Consider the following 13,063-nt stretch of genomic DNA (forward strand, 5'->3'; position numbering starts at 1 on the left):
AGAATGCTGTGACCCCTGGCTCCAATGCACGGTGTCAGACTCAGAGGTGACCTCTACATCATCCTGAGTGAGTGATTCAGTCCACAGTCTCATCCTCTTTAGCCACAAAAATAATGTTGAATTCTGCCTGTAATATCACTGGTATAAATATAGCATTATTGCCATAAAATGCTTTTGCTATAATGCAACACCTTTAATAACACGGATGGATACAATGAAAAAAAGGTGCAATCGCTCAGCGTTTGCAACAGAATGCTATTTGGATGCTGCGCTTGCAATAATGAACTGTAGAAACTAAAAAAAAAAAAATACCTGCCTCTCTAGTAATATAAAAAATAAGATATTTTTCTAGCACGGGGTTGGTTTTGTAACGTACAACTGGTAGGCTGAATTGCTGCACCAAGCAGCTTTAAGCACATTGTGAACAGCCTCCTGTGACCAACTCCCTCAAAGCTTTCCTGGATCAAATTCCCTAAAATCAACACAATTATATTTTTCCATTATTTCCCTGTAGTTTCATAATAGTCTCCCTATCACACTACAATAGTTGCTTATGACTATGTAATCATTTTTTAGCAGACACAGTTCCGAAGCTGAACATACTATGGCGCTTCTGCTGGTTCAGCTAGGCCTCTCCCTTCTTACTGCCCTCCTGATTGGCTGATCCAGGCTATCTTTTAGCTTTGGAACCAATCAGGGCAAACCCTCCTCCCACTTCCTCCCAATGTCATGTAATCTTCCATCTTCTTTCTTCCTCATGGTTTTTCATGCCAAAAATAACAGTAAAATGGCACTGGACACTGTTTTTACGTGAATCATCCAAAGCTAATTACAAAAGCCTCGGCCATTTGTTTGGTGGATATATTTTTGTGAAGTTTGTAATGAATCCAATTAGTTTAGAATTGATTCCTTAATCCTTACATTGTATGTCCTTTGAGCTCAGTCTGCAGTCCACCATATCAACAATACCAGTAAGTGTTTTGTTAATAGACATGAATATAAATGAACCTGACTTTCTAGAAGGTATTTTGATGTGCTCTCTGTAAGCTAAAATCATCTGGTAAATGTATTTTTGTTGTTTGTGATCTGACATTTACTGCTGACCTACAAATATAGACACACAATCAAGCCATGCACATTTGAGGAGAGATCTTCTATTTCTCAGAGGGGTGTAAATTGTATTTGAAAGGTCTTGTTTGCATATCATTTTAGTTGGTTGATCAGTAGGATCTTCAGATAACATTTATTATTATACACCTTCAAAAAGATAAAAAAATTATATCGGAGATTGCTGGTATTTTAAGATTTACTTGTGTGTGCCCTTTAATGTGAAAAAGAATAATAAAAAAATACAACCACAATAGTATGTCATTAATGTAGAATTACAGTATTATGTTCACCTATACATTATCTGAGGAAAGGGATTTAGGGGTCATTATTTCAGAAGACTTAAAGGTAGGCAGACAATGTCATAGAACAGCAGGAAATGCTAGCAGAATGCTTGGGTGTATAGGGAGAGGCATTACCAGTAGAAAGAGGGAGGTGCTCATGCCGCTCTACAGAGCACTAGTGAGACCTCATTTGGAGTATTGTGCTCAGTACTGGAGACCATATCTCCAGAAGGATATTGATACTTTGGAGAGAGTTCAGAGAAGAGCTACTAAACTGGTACATGGATTGCAGGATAAAACTTACCAGGAAAGATTAAAGGACCTTAACATGTATAGCTTGGAAGAAAGACGAGACAGAGGGGATATGATAAAAACCTTTAAATCCATAAAGGGAATCAACAAGGTAAAATAGGATAGAATATTTAAAAGAAGAAATACTGCTACAAGAGGACATAGTTTTAAATTAGAGGGGCAAAGGTTTAAAAGTAATATCAGGAAGTATTACTTTACTGAGAGAGTAGTGGATGCATGGAATAGCCTTCCTGCAGAAGTGGTAGCTGCAAATACAGTGGAGGAGTTTAAGCATGCATGGGATAGGCATAAGGCCATCCTTCATATAAGATAGGGCCAGGGGCTATCCATAGTATTCAGTATATTGGGCAAACTAGATGGGCCAAATGGTTCTTATCTGCCGACACATTATATGTTTCTATGCACATCATAATACATCAAACTAAAGTGCCAGAATTCAATTTAAAGGATAACTGTCATATATTATTTTTTTGGAGTATTGGATTGTGGTGATTAATATCTCCTTGGTGGCCCTATTTCAACTTTTCACTGTGTATTCAATTACCCCTTAATTCCACAGTTTTGTTCCCTGTACTGCCTACTTTTACCTGTGCTTAAAATAAGGTTGCTAGGCAGGGTCCGTCTATGTGTTGAAGGACGGAGGACGCAGAAGCAGGCAGCGTGCATGGTCACATTACTGACAGCCAGGGACTGTAAGTAAATGATTAAAGCCAGGTCCTCCCCAGCAGCTGATAACAGTGCCTGGGCTGTGTGCACTTCTCCCTGCGCTTGGCAGACGCTCCCTCACTCAGCAGACTGGGACAATGCAGAGTAGAAGCAGCGCAGACCAGGGAAGGGAGATCTGCCATCTGCTCAGTGTATAAATGAAAGCAACATGTGGTAAGAGGACCCCTTTGTGCTGCAGGAGATTAACCCTTTAGGGGGGAGGGCTCTGGTTACTGACACTTTTGGGGGGCTAGTGTTACTGGCTAGTGAGGGCAGGTGGGATTAGCCTCAGGGTGAGGGCAGTGGTGGCTATCTTAACTGAATAGTGAGATTGCAGTTTTATGCAGACTGGTTGCTAAGGGCTGAATCTTATTAAATATGGGCTAAGTCAGTCTAATAGTAACTGATTCTGGAATATCATGTTATTAGTAACTACATATATGAAAATTGAAATTAGGGTCTAAGTGTGACAGTTATCCTTTAAGTTTCCTGTACTTTGCTAGTCATAACTTGCAAAAACAGGAGTCGATCTGGGAAAGACACCCTCTTCTGTCCTCATTATGTCTGAGTGGGGTATATGTTAACAGGCAGCTAAACTCCCTCCTTGCAACTCATTGACTCCAATAGCCTGAAACATACCAGTGATGCCACATTAGGTCTGGTGAGGGAGATGAGTAAAATTTTGCTGCTTGTCCTTCAATTGATTTTGGAAAAGATGGCTGCTATGATCTGAGCAGATGATGTCACCAGGGTCATAGTTAATGCGATATAGTGGCTTCCATGAGATATAAAAGGAAATAAATGTAGCCAGCTAGAACATATTTCCCAAACAGCCACTAGATGAAGCTAAAGCAACATGAATACTAGCACATTAAATGTATACTCATTAGTGTTAGGCGCGAATATTTAAATCGCCAATATTAATCGCAAATATCGGTACTTCAAAAATCCATGAATATTTAGAATATAGTGATATATATTCGTAATTTTGAATATTCTAGATATCTTTGTCTGAGCTTAGCAACATCCCTAGCAAGCAATAGGAAAGTTGTCTACCCCTTACTATATAAGAAAGAACCCCCCCAGCCGCCATTTTCTACAGTTTTTTAAAGTTCTGAGAGAGACAGCAGTGTTATTGCTGTGCTCTGTGCTTTCCACTTATTACATTAGATAGATAGTTAGATAGCTTATATATATAATACAGATAGTTAGTGGGAGATAGTCAGTGTAGGTTATATCCTGATATAGTGTACCTGTTGCAGTGCAGTGTGTTAGGTAGTGTGGTAGGTTCTGCTGTCCATATATACATGCAGACCTGCTAAAATGTGAAGTTTCACGTATTGCGGCAAAATATTCGCATCATTAGTGCCGATTAGTGCAATCGCGAATATATTGGAGCACTCTAACAGCATATAAAGCCATTTTTAATGTTCTGCCGTCCAAACATTTTATCCAGTCTCGGGAAACTTCTAGCAGCTTGGAAAATGTAGAAAAAGTGACCCAAGCCTGTATTTCGCGCTCATTATGTGAATATCACATTACCGATTTTTCGCAATTTAAGAAAATAATCTCGAATTCAAGAATATATGATGAATATTCGCCCAAATATTTGTGAAATATTACGAATTCAAATATATCCCCTGCCGCTCATCATCACTAATACTCATACAGATATCTTGCTGGAGGCATGGCACACCCTTCCTTCCCATTAGAAGCAAATCAGTTCATTCATGAGATAAATGTTGTAGAGATGAGCAAACTTATTGAAATCCATTTTGTGCCCGATCCATTTTACCACAATCAGAAGTGCTCCAGTTGCTCTGAAAATTGGAATAGGACAATCTCAGTCTCCTAGAACCCATACTTTTGCTGTCTTTTCTTTCTCTCTTTTTTCCCCCCAAAATTTGTGCTCCATCTCTCTTCACCCTGTTGTAAAGGTCTTTAACACCATTACAGCAATAGCAAATAATGTCACACTAACATATATAGTTATGGGTAAACACATGGTTGACAGTGTTAGGCTCCTTTCACACTAGCGTTCGTCGGTCCGCTCGTGAGCTCCGTTTGAAGGAGCTCACGAGCGGACCCGAACGCCTCCGTCCAGCCCTGATGCAGTCTGAATGGAGCGGATCCGCTCAGACTGCATCAGTCTGGCGGCGTTCAGCCTCCGCTCCGCTCGCCTCCGCACGGACAGGCGGACAGCTGAACGCTGCTTGCAGCGTTCAGCTGTCCGCCTGGCCGTGCGGAGGCGAGCGGATCCGTTCAGACTTACAATGTAAGTCAATGGGAACGGATCCGCTTGAAGATGTCACCATATGGCTCAATCTTCAAGCGGATCCGTCCCCCATTGACTTTACATTGAAAGTCTGAACGGATCCGCTCAGGCTACTTTCACACTTAGAATTTTTTCTAAGTTATTAATGCAGACGGATCCGTACTGAACGGAGCCTCCGTCTGCATTAATATGATCGGATCCGTTCAGAACGGATCCGATCGAACGCTAGTGTGAAAGTAGCCTTAACTGTGCTGTCACAGTTATAGTGCTTTTTCATATTAGAAATGTTCCAAAAATTGTCCCTTTTTGAGTCAGATGGTCTTTAACCCCCTTAGAGACCTGCCTGGTTTGGGCCTTATTGACCAATTATTTTTTTCAATTTTTCATCTGCACATTTCAGGGGCTATAACTTTTGTATTTTCCTGTTGATGTAGTCCTATGAGTTTTAGCTTTTAAAGTCGACATTTCGCATTAAACATAACGTACTGATTAACTTTTACAGTATTAATTTTTTTTGGGTGGGATGCGAAAAAACAGCGATACTGCCACTGAGTTTTTACATTATAAATTTTGCATTCATTTTTTTGACATAAATAATATTATAACTTTAAAGGGTTTCTGTCATGAGTAGAGTTGAGCGAACACCTAGATGTTCGGGAGTTCGGCCGAACTTTAAAAAAAAGTTTGGGTTCGGGACCCGAACTTGATCCGAACTTGGACCTGAACCCCGAACCCGAACCCCGTTGAAGTCAAAAGGGACCCGAACTTCACTTTATTATTTTCCGTTATAACATGGTTATAACGGAAAATAATAGCATTAGCTTTTTCAGATCTGAGTTTTCACGATCGTGAAAACTCAGATCCGACAGTGTATTCTAACACAGAGGCATTCCCATGATGATGAGGATGCTTCAAGTTAGAATATAGTAAGAACGGTGTACATAACTGCCCCCTGCTGCCTGGCAGCACCCGGTCTCTTACAGGGGGCTGTGATCCGCACAATTAACCCCTGAGGGGGTAATTGTGCGGATCTCAGCCCCCTGTAAGAGATAGGGTGCTGCCAGGCAGCAGGGGCTAGACCCCCTCCCTCCCCACTATTAAAATCATTGGTGGCCAGTGTGGCCCCCCCCTCCCTCCCCAGCATTAAAATTATTGGTGGACAGTTTGGCCCCCTCTATTAAAATCATTGGTGATTAGTGCGGCCCCCCCCCCCTAATAAAATCATTGATGTCCAGTGTGGCCTCCCCTCTCCCCCCACCCCTAATTAAAATCATTGGTTGCAGTGGCCACAGGTTAACATCCCCCCTCCCTCCCCATCATTGGTGGCAGCGGACCGGCACTTCCCATCGGATTCCCAGTTTAATCGCTGGGGCTCCCATCGGTTACCATGGCAGCCAGGACGCTACTGCAGTCCTGGCTGCCATGGTTACTTAGCACTTTTAGTAGCATTATACTTACGTGCGCTGTCTGTGGCCGGCCGGGCGCTCTTCCTACTGGTAAGTGACAGGTCTGTGCTATAAGCAATGCGCCGCACAGACATTTCACTTACCAGTAGGAGGAGCGCCGGCCGGCCACAGACAGGGCATGTAAGTATAATGCTGCTAAAAGTGCTAAGTAACCATGGCAGCCAGGACTGAAGTAGCGTCCTGGCTGCCATGGTAACCGATCGGAGCCCCAGCGATTAAACTGGGACTCCGATCAGAACTGCCGCTCTGCTGCCACCAATGATGGGGAGGGGGGGGGCGCACTAGCCATCAATGATTTTAATAGGGGGTGGGGGGCCCCTAGCCACCAATGATTTTAGCCACCAATGATTTTAATAGGGAGGGGGGCCGCACTGGCCACCAATAATTTTAATACTGGAGAAGGAGGGGGGCTGCACTGGCCACCAATGATTTTAATACTGAGGAGGGACTGGGGGTCTGGCCCCCTGCTGCCTGGTAGCACCTGATCTCTAACAGGGGGCTGAAATCCGCAAAATTAACCCCTTAGGTGCGGCACCTGAGGGGTTAATTGTGCAGATCGCAGCCCCCTGTAAGAGATCGGGTGGTGCCAGGCAGCAGGGGGCAGTTATGTCCACAGTTCTCAGTATATTCTAACTTGTAAGCGTCCCCATCACTATGGTAAAGCCTCTGTGTTAGAATATACTGTCGGATCGGAGTTTTCCCGATCTAACTCAAATCCGATGGTATATTCTAACATAGAGGCGTTCCCATGGTGATGGGGACGCTTCAAGTTAAAATATACCATCGGGTTGGAGAAAACTCAGATCCGATGGTATATTTATATTACCCGAACACCGAACCGAACTCAAACTTTTACTGAAATGTTCGGGTTCGGGTGCCGAACACCGTAAAGTTCGGTACGAACCCGAACTTTACAGTTCGGGTTCGCTCAACCCTAGTCATGAGAAATTACATTATGTAGCTGCCTGACATTAGCGATGTGCTAATGTCAGCAGTACATAACAGTATGCTTTATAACTCCCTGCCTGCCGCTGTTCTCTTAAAATAAAGACTTAAAAAATATGCTAATGAGCCTCTAGGTGCTATTAGGGTGTTGCTTCAGCACCTAGAGGCTCGGCCTACTCACCCTTTGGGACGCCTATGTATACTTGATTGACTTTCGAGTTCTCCTCATTGTCCCGTAAATCCTGCGTCTGCACCGCCCGTTTAGTATTCGGCGCAGGCGCAGTGAGTGAAGCCGGCAACAGGAGCGCGTCCTTCACTTGCTGCCCCTGCGCCAAATACGGGTGGCGCAGGCGCGTGATTTGATTCGAAAGTCAATCAAGTGTACATGGGCGTGCCAAAGGGTGAGTAGACCGAACCTCTAGGTGCTGAAGCAACGCCTTAATAGCACCTAGAGGCTCATTAGCATATTTTAAAAGTCTTTATTTTAAGAGAAAGGCGGCAGACAGGGAGTTATAAAGCATAGTGTTATGTACTGCTGACATTGGCACATTACTAATGTCAGTCAGCTACATAATGTTATTTCTCATGACAGAAACCCTTTAACTATAACTTTTTCTGGGTCAGTATGATTACAATGATATCAAATATGTATATATATATATTTTTTTTTTGGATTTTTATTTGTAGTCTACGGAGCTCTGTGAGGGCTTAATGGGATAAATTTAATGCTAACTGTGTAGTGAAGATCGTTACAGATGTGGCGATAATGATATGATATGGGTAACACTGCAGACAGGCCTAGGGCATTCAATAGGTCCTAGGCTGCCATGCAAAGACATTGGTACCAAGTGATCTTATTTGCATGGTTATGAATGGAGACAGAGGGACCTCTCTCTGAACCACTTAGATGCTGCAGTTGCTATTGACTTCATCATTCAAGGTGTTAAATGGCCTGGATCAGCAGATCCATGATAGCAGAGCCTTCAAAAATTCTTCTTTGTTTTTGGGAGCAGCAGCAGTACAGCGTGGATGTGGAAAGGTGTAGGGGTAACAGTGGCATATTGCAGAAATAGTAGCATCGTCAGTAACAGCACAGCATGGAACAGACAAGGCAGTAGATGTGTGTGTGTGTGACTGTATTAGTTATAGTAAAAGTGGCAATTATGTAGGGCAGCAGCATACAGTATGAAACATGATGGTAGGCAGGCAGTCAGAGACAGTGGCATTATGGGACCGGCAATAAATTGTCACCATCAGAAATAGCAGATTTATTCATCACCATTGGTGTGTGAAAATCCTCACAGATCCATGCTTTATTCATTTTGTAGTTACATAGTTAATACAGTTGAAAAAAGACATAAGTCCGTCAAGTTCAACCAAGGGGATAGGTGAGGATGTGAAATGTACACTGGTAGAGGAAGAAGTTCATGGGGTCAAGAAACACAAGGGGCAGATTTATCAATGGATGTACCTATACGCCATTCTTGATCTCCCTGCACTGGCGTTTGATGTGTCTAATTGATTAAGAGGCAGACTCTTCTTAATAAATAAGATGCATCTCCACCCTGTCAGGCGCCAGAAACTGAGGTCTATGACAGCCAGAGGCTCGCACAAATTTCAGCTATAACTTCAGCCAGGTTCTGGTGAAAATTGTAGTAAATCCACTTTATAAAATCAACACCTAAATAGTTGTAAATTATGGTATATGCCACAATAATGCTGTAAAGGGCATATTAAGTGTCCCTGACTATGAGCCAGAGAAAGGCCACAGTCGATGGGCGAATCTATTCTACCTGTTCAGAATTCGTTCTGAATTTCCCAAAAAGTTTGGATTAATTTTTTGAGAGGATGAGAGACCAGTATGCTACTCTCTCAACAATATATGTTTGTTGTCTGGGGGAACTCCTATTATGGAGAGCACCTAACATGCTAGCAGATGTTAGACATGATAATTTGCATATGCATTTCCCAGAAATCAAGAAGAACATTGTGTAACCTACAATAGTCATCACCTATATTAACTGGTCTCCATAATAGAAATAGTAGAAACTTCGAGGTCTCCCCAAGGCCTTGCAACTTGAAAAGCTGTTTATGTGTGCTTTCCTCTGATAAAGGGCTTTGGTCTCAAAAGAGCTAGTTGCCGATATGAAGGTGGCTTAGCTATTTCCTAGTTTTGCTACATAAGCATATTTAAAAGGCTGGAAGGCACCTCTGGCAATCAGCTATGTGAAGATAATGCAGCTCTCATACAAGTGCTGTGTTTTTCTCACTGTTTACTTGCTTGCGGTGCAGCCGCAAGCAGGTGTAATTACAGCTCTGCTGTCCCTATTCATAGCTATCAAACACTCTTTCCTATTCCCCTGAGGATAGAACGAGCAATTCCATTTTACAATTTCGGAATTAATTTCAGATGAACCAGAGAGAGGCCCACAGAGCAATATTCAAATGAAAATGAGGCAAGAGAATTAGAACATCCCACCAAGCTTACACATCATTCAATGAAAGATTCAAGCTGGTTCCCTTTCCAGAAGGACAAGAGAACCAGAATGTCTCAAGAGAAACTTCCCTTGCTTGGTTGACTGCCCTTGTGGAGTACTCTTCAGGGTGCTTTTTCAATAGAAAACCCCCAAAATATGCATAAGGATTGTATGCCAGACAACATTAGTCTTGGTTTCTAGGAAGACTATATGCAAATTTGCATATCCTAATTTGGCTGATATGAGAAAAGATTAGCATTCTTTTTTGTTTTGGAAGAAAATCTAATTTGAATATCTTTCCTAGAAGTCCAAAGGTATGCAAATTAACTTGCCTGACAAAAGGGGGATGTCTGTGATTTAATACCAGAAGAATTAACATATTTAAATTTGCATATATTCTTTCTAGAAACCATGACATTCAGTTCCTTTCAGGTTTGCCATATTTTTCCAAACAATTTGAGGGAGACCAAAAAAAAAAAAAGCATGCGTATTGTAATATTCATGCTTTTTTTTTTTAGTCTCCCTCAAATTGTTTGGAAAAATATGGAAAATCTGAAAGGAACTGAATCTTGACAGGTTCACTCATCCCTTCACAATCCATGCTAAATGTGTCAGCCTGGCACAGTACCTGAAAAATCAACTTCATCATGTTCATAATACTGAACTAGCTTCTGCTACTTGTGATAGCAGAGATGGAGGGAGGTGTGTGACTTGGCGTGGCACCTCCTGTAAGACACACTCCCTGAAAGCTGTGGCAAGCTGTGTACACAGAGTATCCTGGTAATACAGAAATTTGGCCTTCCTTTTAAACCATTCTCTCATTTTGCTTTAATACCAAGGGTCTAAAAACAAGGCTATCCAGTAATCATCACATTGCTTAATGCTAACGATATGCCTGTCAGTATGTAAGCAAGCAAACTTATAGTTTGCCATGCTCACCAGCATGCCAAAGGCCCCAGTTCGTTCTGGCTCTGCCACCCATTGCAATGATGGTCATCATGGCCAGTGTCATCATTATCTGCCTTGTGCTCCACCACTGAGTCCTCTTCCAGAGGTAGCTACTCATTCTTCTCCTTCAGTTCCTCCTTCAAGGGATTTTGTCCTGTGTGGGTCTGCGGAAGCTGTTATTCTTCCTCCATCCCTTGTTGCAGAAGAACTGTGCTCACATTTGATGTTTGACTAGTCAATCTAGTAACAAGAACCATGTTCAGACTAGGAACTTGAATAAGTAACCTGCTTTTTACTGTTAGCAATGGGAACCATGATCCAACTTGGTAATTGAACAATTGACTATTGCCCAAAATAAAAAATCGTGTTCACACCTGGTATTTGTACAATTTATTTAGTTCATAATGCTTTGTGGTAAGGTGAACACAAATGTGTATGGCAAATTCCTGGAAAGGGTGTATATCCCACCCAGATTCCTTAACTGGGTGAGGTAAATAAAATCCAGAAGGTTAAAATGGTCTCAGCAATGTGTAGGTTGCTGAGACAGCTTTGTTAAGTTTATGGGCTGGATTTTATTTGACTGGGAGGATTGGTAGAGGGGCCTCCCCAGTCCACCCCATTCCGGGGCAAGTTTTCCCCTAGCCTGAGGGATCCCCAGCTGAAGCCAGCTGGGATCGTCAAGGGGAAATAAAGCACGGTCCAGGCTGTCAGTCTGGAGAGAGTAATGCCTGGACAAAGTCTTGGGAAACTGGCTGCCCTGCTGGCTAGAGAAGCTGAATTCTCTGTGTGACCTTTGCTCAATAGGTGAGCTAGGATCTTAACTGTATTAGCCAGAGCCCAGACGGGCAGGTGTTTATTTTGGTTTGGTTTATGTTTTTGTGGTGCTGGACCTTCACCTTACCCAGGGAATTATAACTGGGGTGCCTGTATTGCCGGAGTGTTATAAATAAAGCAACGTTTGGACTTTAACCCTGTGGTCTGCAAGAGAACCTGTCATCGCCACCCTGCCTGAGAGTGAAACCCCTTACAGCTTGTTACACAAACTATGTTCAGACTTGGTATTTGAACAATTGATCTATTTTCATTGCTATTAAGAATCATGTTCACACTTGGTATTTGAACAGTCGATCTAGTAATAATACTCATGGGCTCATTTACAAATACCATTTTTTTTTACACCGGTCTGCTTTTATATGCAGATGGTAGAACTACTCTGGAGATTCTGCACACCCAGGTAGTACAGACAGGCAGTGTGCCAGGAGGTTTATATAACTATAGCTAATCACTGTATAAACTCATCTATTATAAATATGCATTCCTGGTCTTTTAATTAGGGGATACATAATATCTTCAACAAAATACAGGGATTATAAGGAGGGGTCGGGTCTAAGAGCTGCCAGGAGGAATTTGATTGATGTAATTCTGTATTTCACAGGAAGTCAGGAGAGTCCAAGTTCTTGTTTACACATTAGAGCAAGCAGTCACACTTGAGATCGCATGACAAGGTTCCCATAATGAAAAGGTTCAAAATGTATGGATGCAATTAAGTTGGGGTGTAACAAATTACATTGCACTACTGGATTTAAGTTAGTAATATATGTAAACATTTTTTTTAAAACAGAGTGCTTCTTTAAATAGGATCAGAGTTGCACTACCCCAGGATGGCCTCTACACATAGTACAGAGCATTATGTTAAAACTTCATGCACTGTTTACTTCTGGGAACCTGTGGCTGCCACTAACAGATAACCGATGGGGGTGCTGGGTGATCTTATATAATGACTAGTGTTGAGCACGAATATTCTAATGGCAAATTTTTATCACGAATATCGCCACTTCAAGAATTCGCTAATATTTAGAATATAGTGCTATATATTCGTTATATCGCATATTCAGCATTTTTTTTCCATCTATACACACGATTCCTCTCTGTTTCTTGCTTGTGGGCCAATGAGAAGGAAGCAATGTCAAGTTCACAACAATACTTAGTGCACCAATCAGTAATCTGTAGTCAGACCTGCTAAAATGTGAAGTTGTACATAGTGCGAAAAAATATTCTAATCACTGCCGATTAGCGCAATCCCGAATATATTGGAGCACTTGACTCTATGTGCATATAAAGCTATTCTAATGTTCTGCCGTGCCAACCATTTTCTCCAGTCTCAGGAGAAACTCATGAAACTTCTAGCAGCTTGAAAAATTTAGCCAAAGTGGCTTCCCAACATCATATTGGATGGTGTCATTAGTAAGTAAGTACAACATGTCCGTAAAAAAAAAAAAACAAGCCCTGATATGTCTATGTGAATGGAAAAATGAAAGGTATGGCTTTTGGAAGGCAGGGAGGAAAAAAATTGAAATTGGCTGTAGTATCTGCTCGGGCTCAGAAATGTCCTTAATATAAGGATATATTGGCTAAATTCTCAATTTTAACACCAGTTTGAGGGTTTAGTCAGACTTGTTTGTTTGCATCCACAGTAGTGCACGTTCCTTATTAATGTTTATTTCATATAGCTATTTACATCGCCACATTTTTCTATCTTGTGTA

This window comes from Bufo gargarizans, chromosome 1, assembly GCF_014858855.1.
Source record: "Bufo gargarizans isolate SCDJY-AF-19 chromosome 1, ASM1485885v1, whole genome shotgun sequence".
Classification (NCBI taxonomy): domain Eukaryota; kingdom Metazoa; phylum Chordata; class Amphibia; order Anura; family Bufonidae; genus Bufo; species Bufo gargarizans.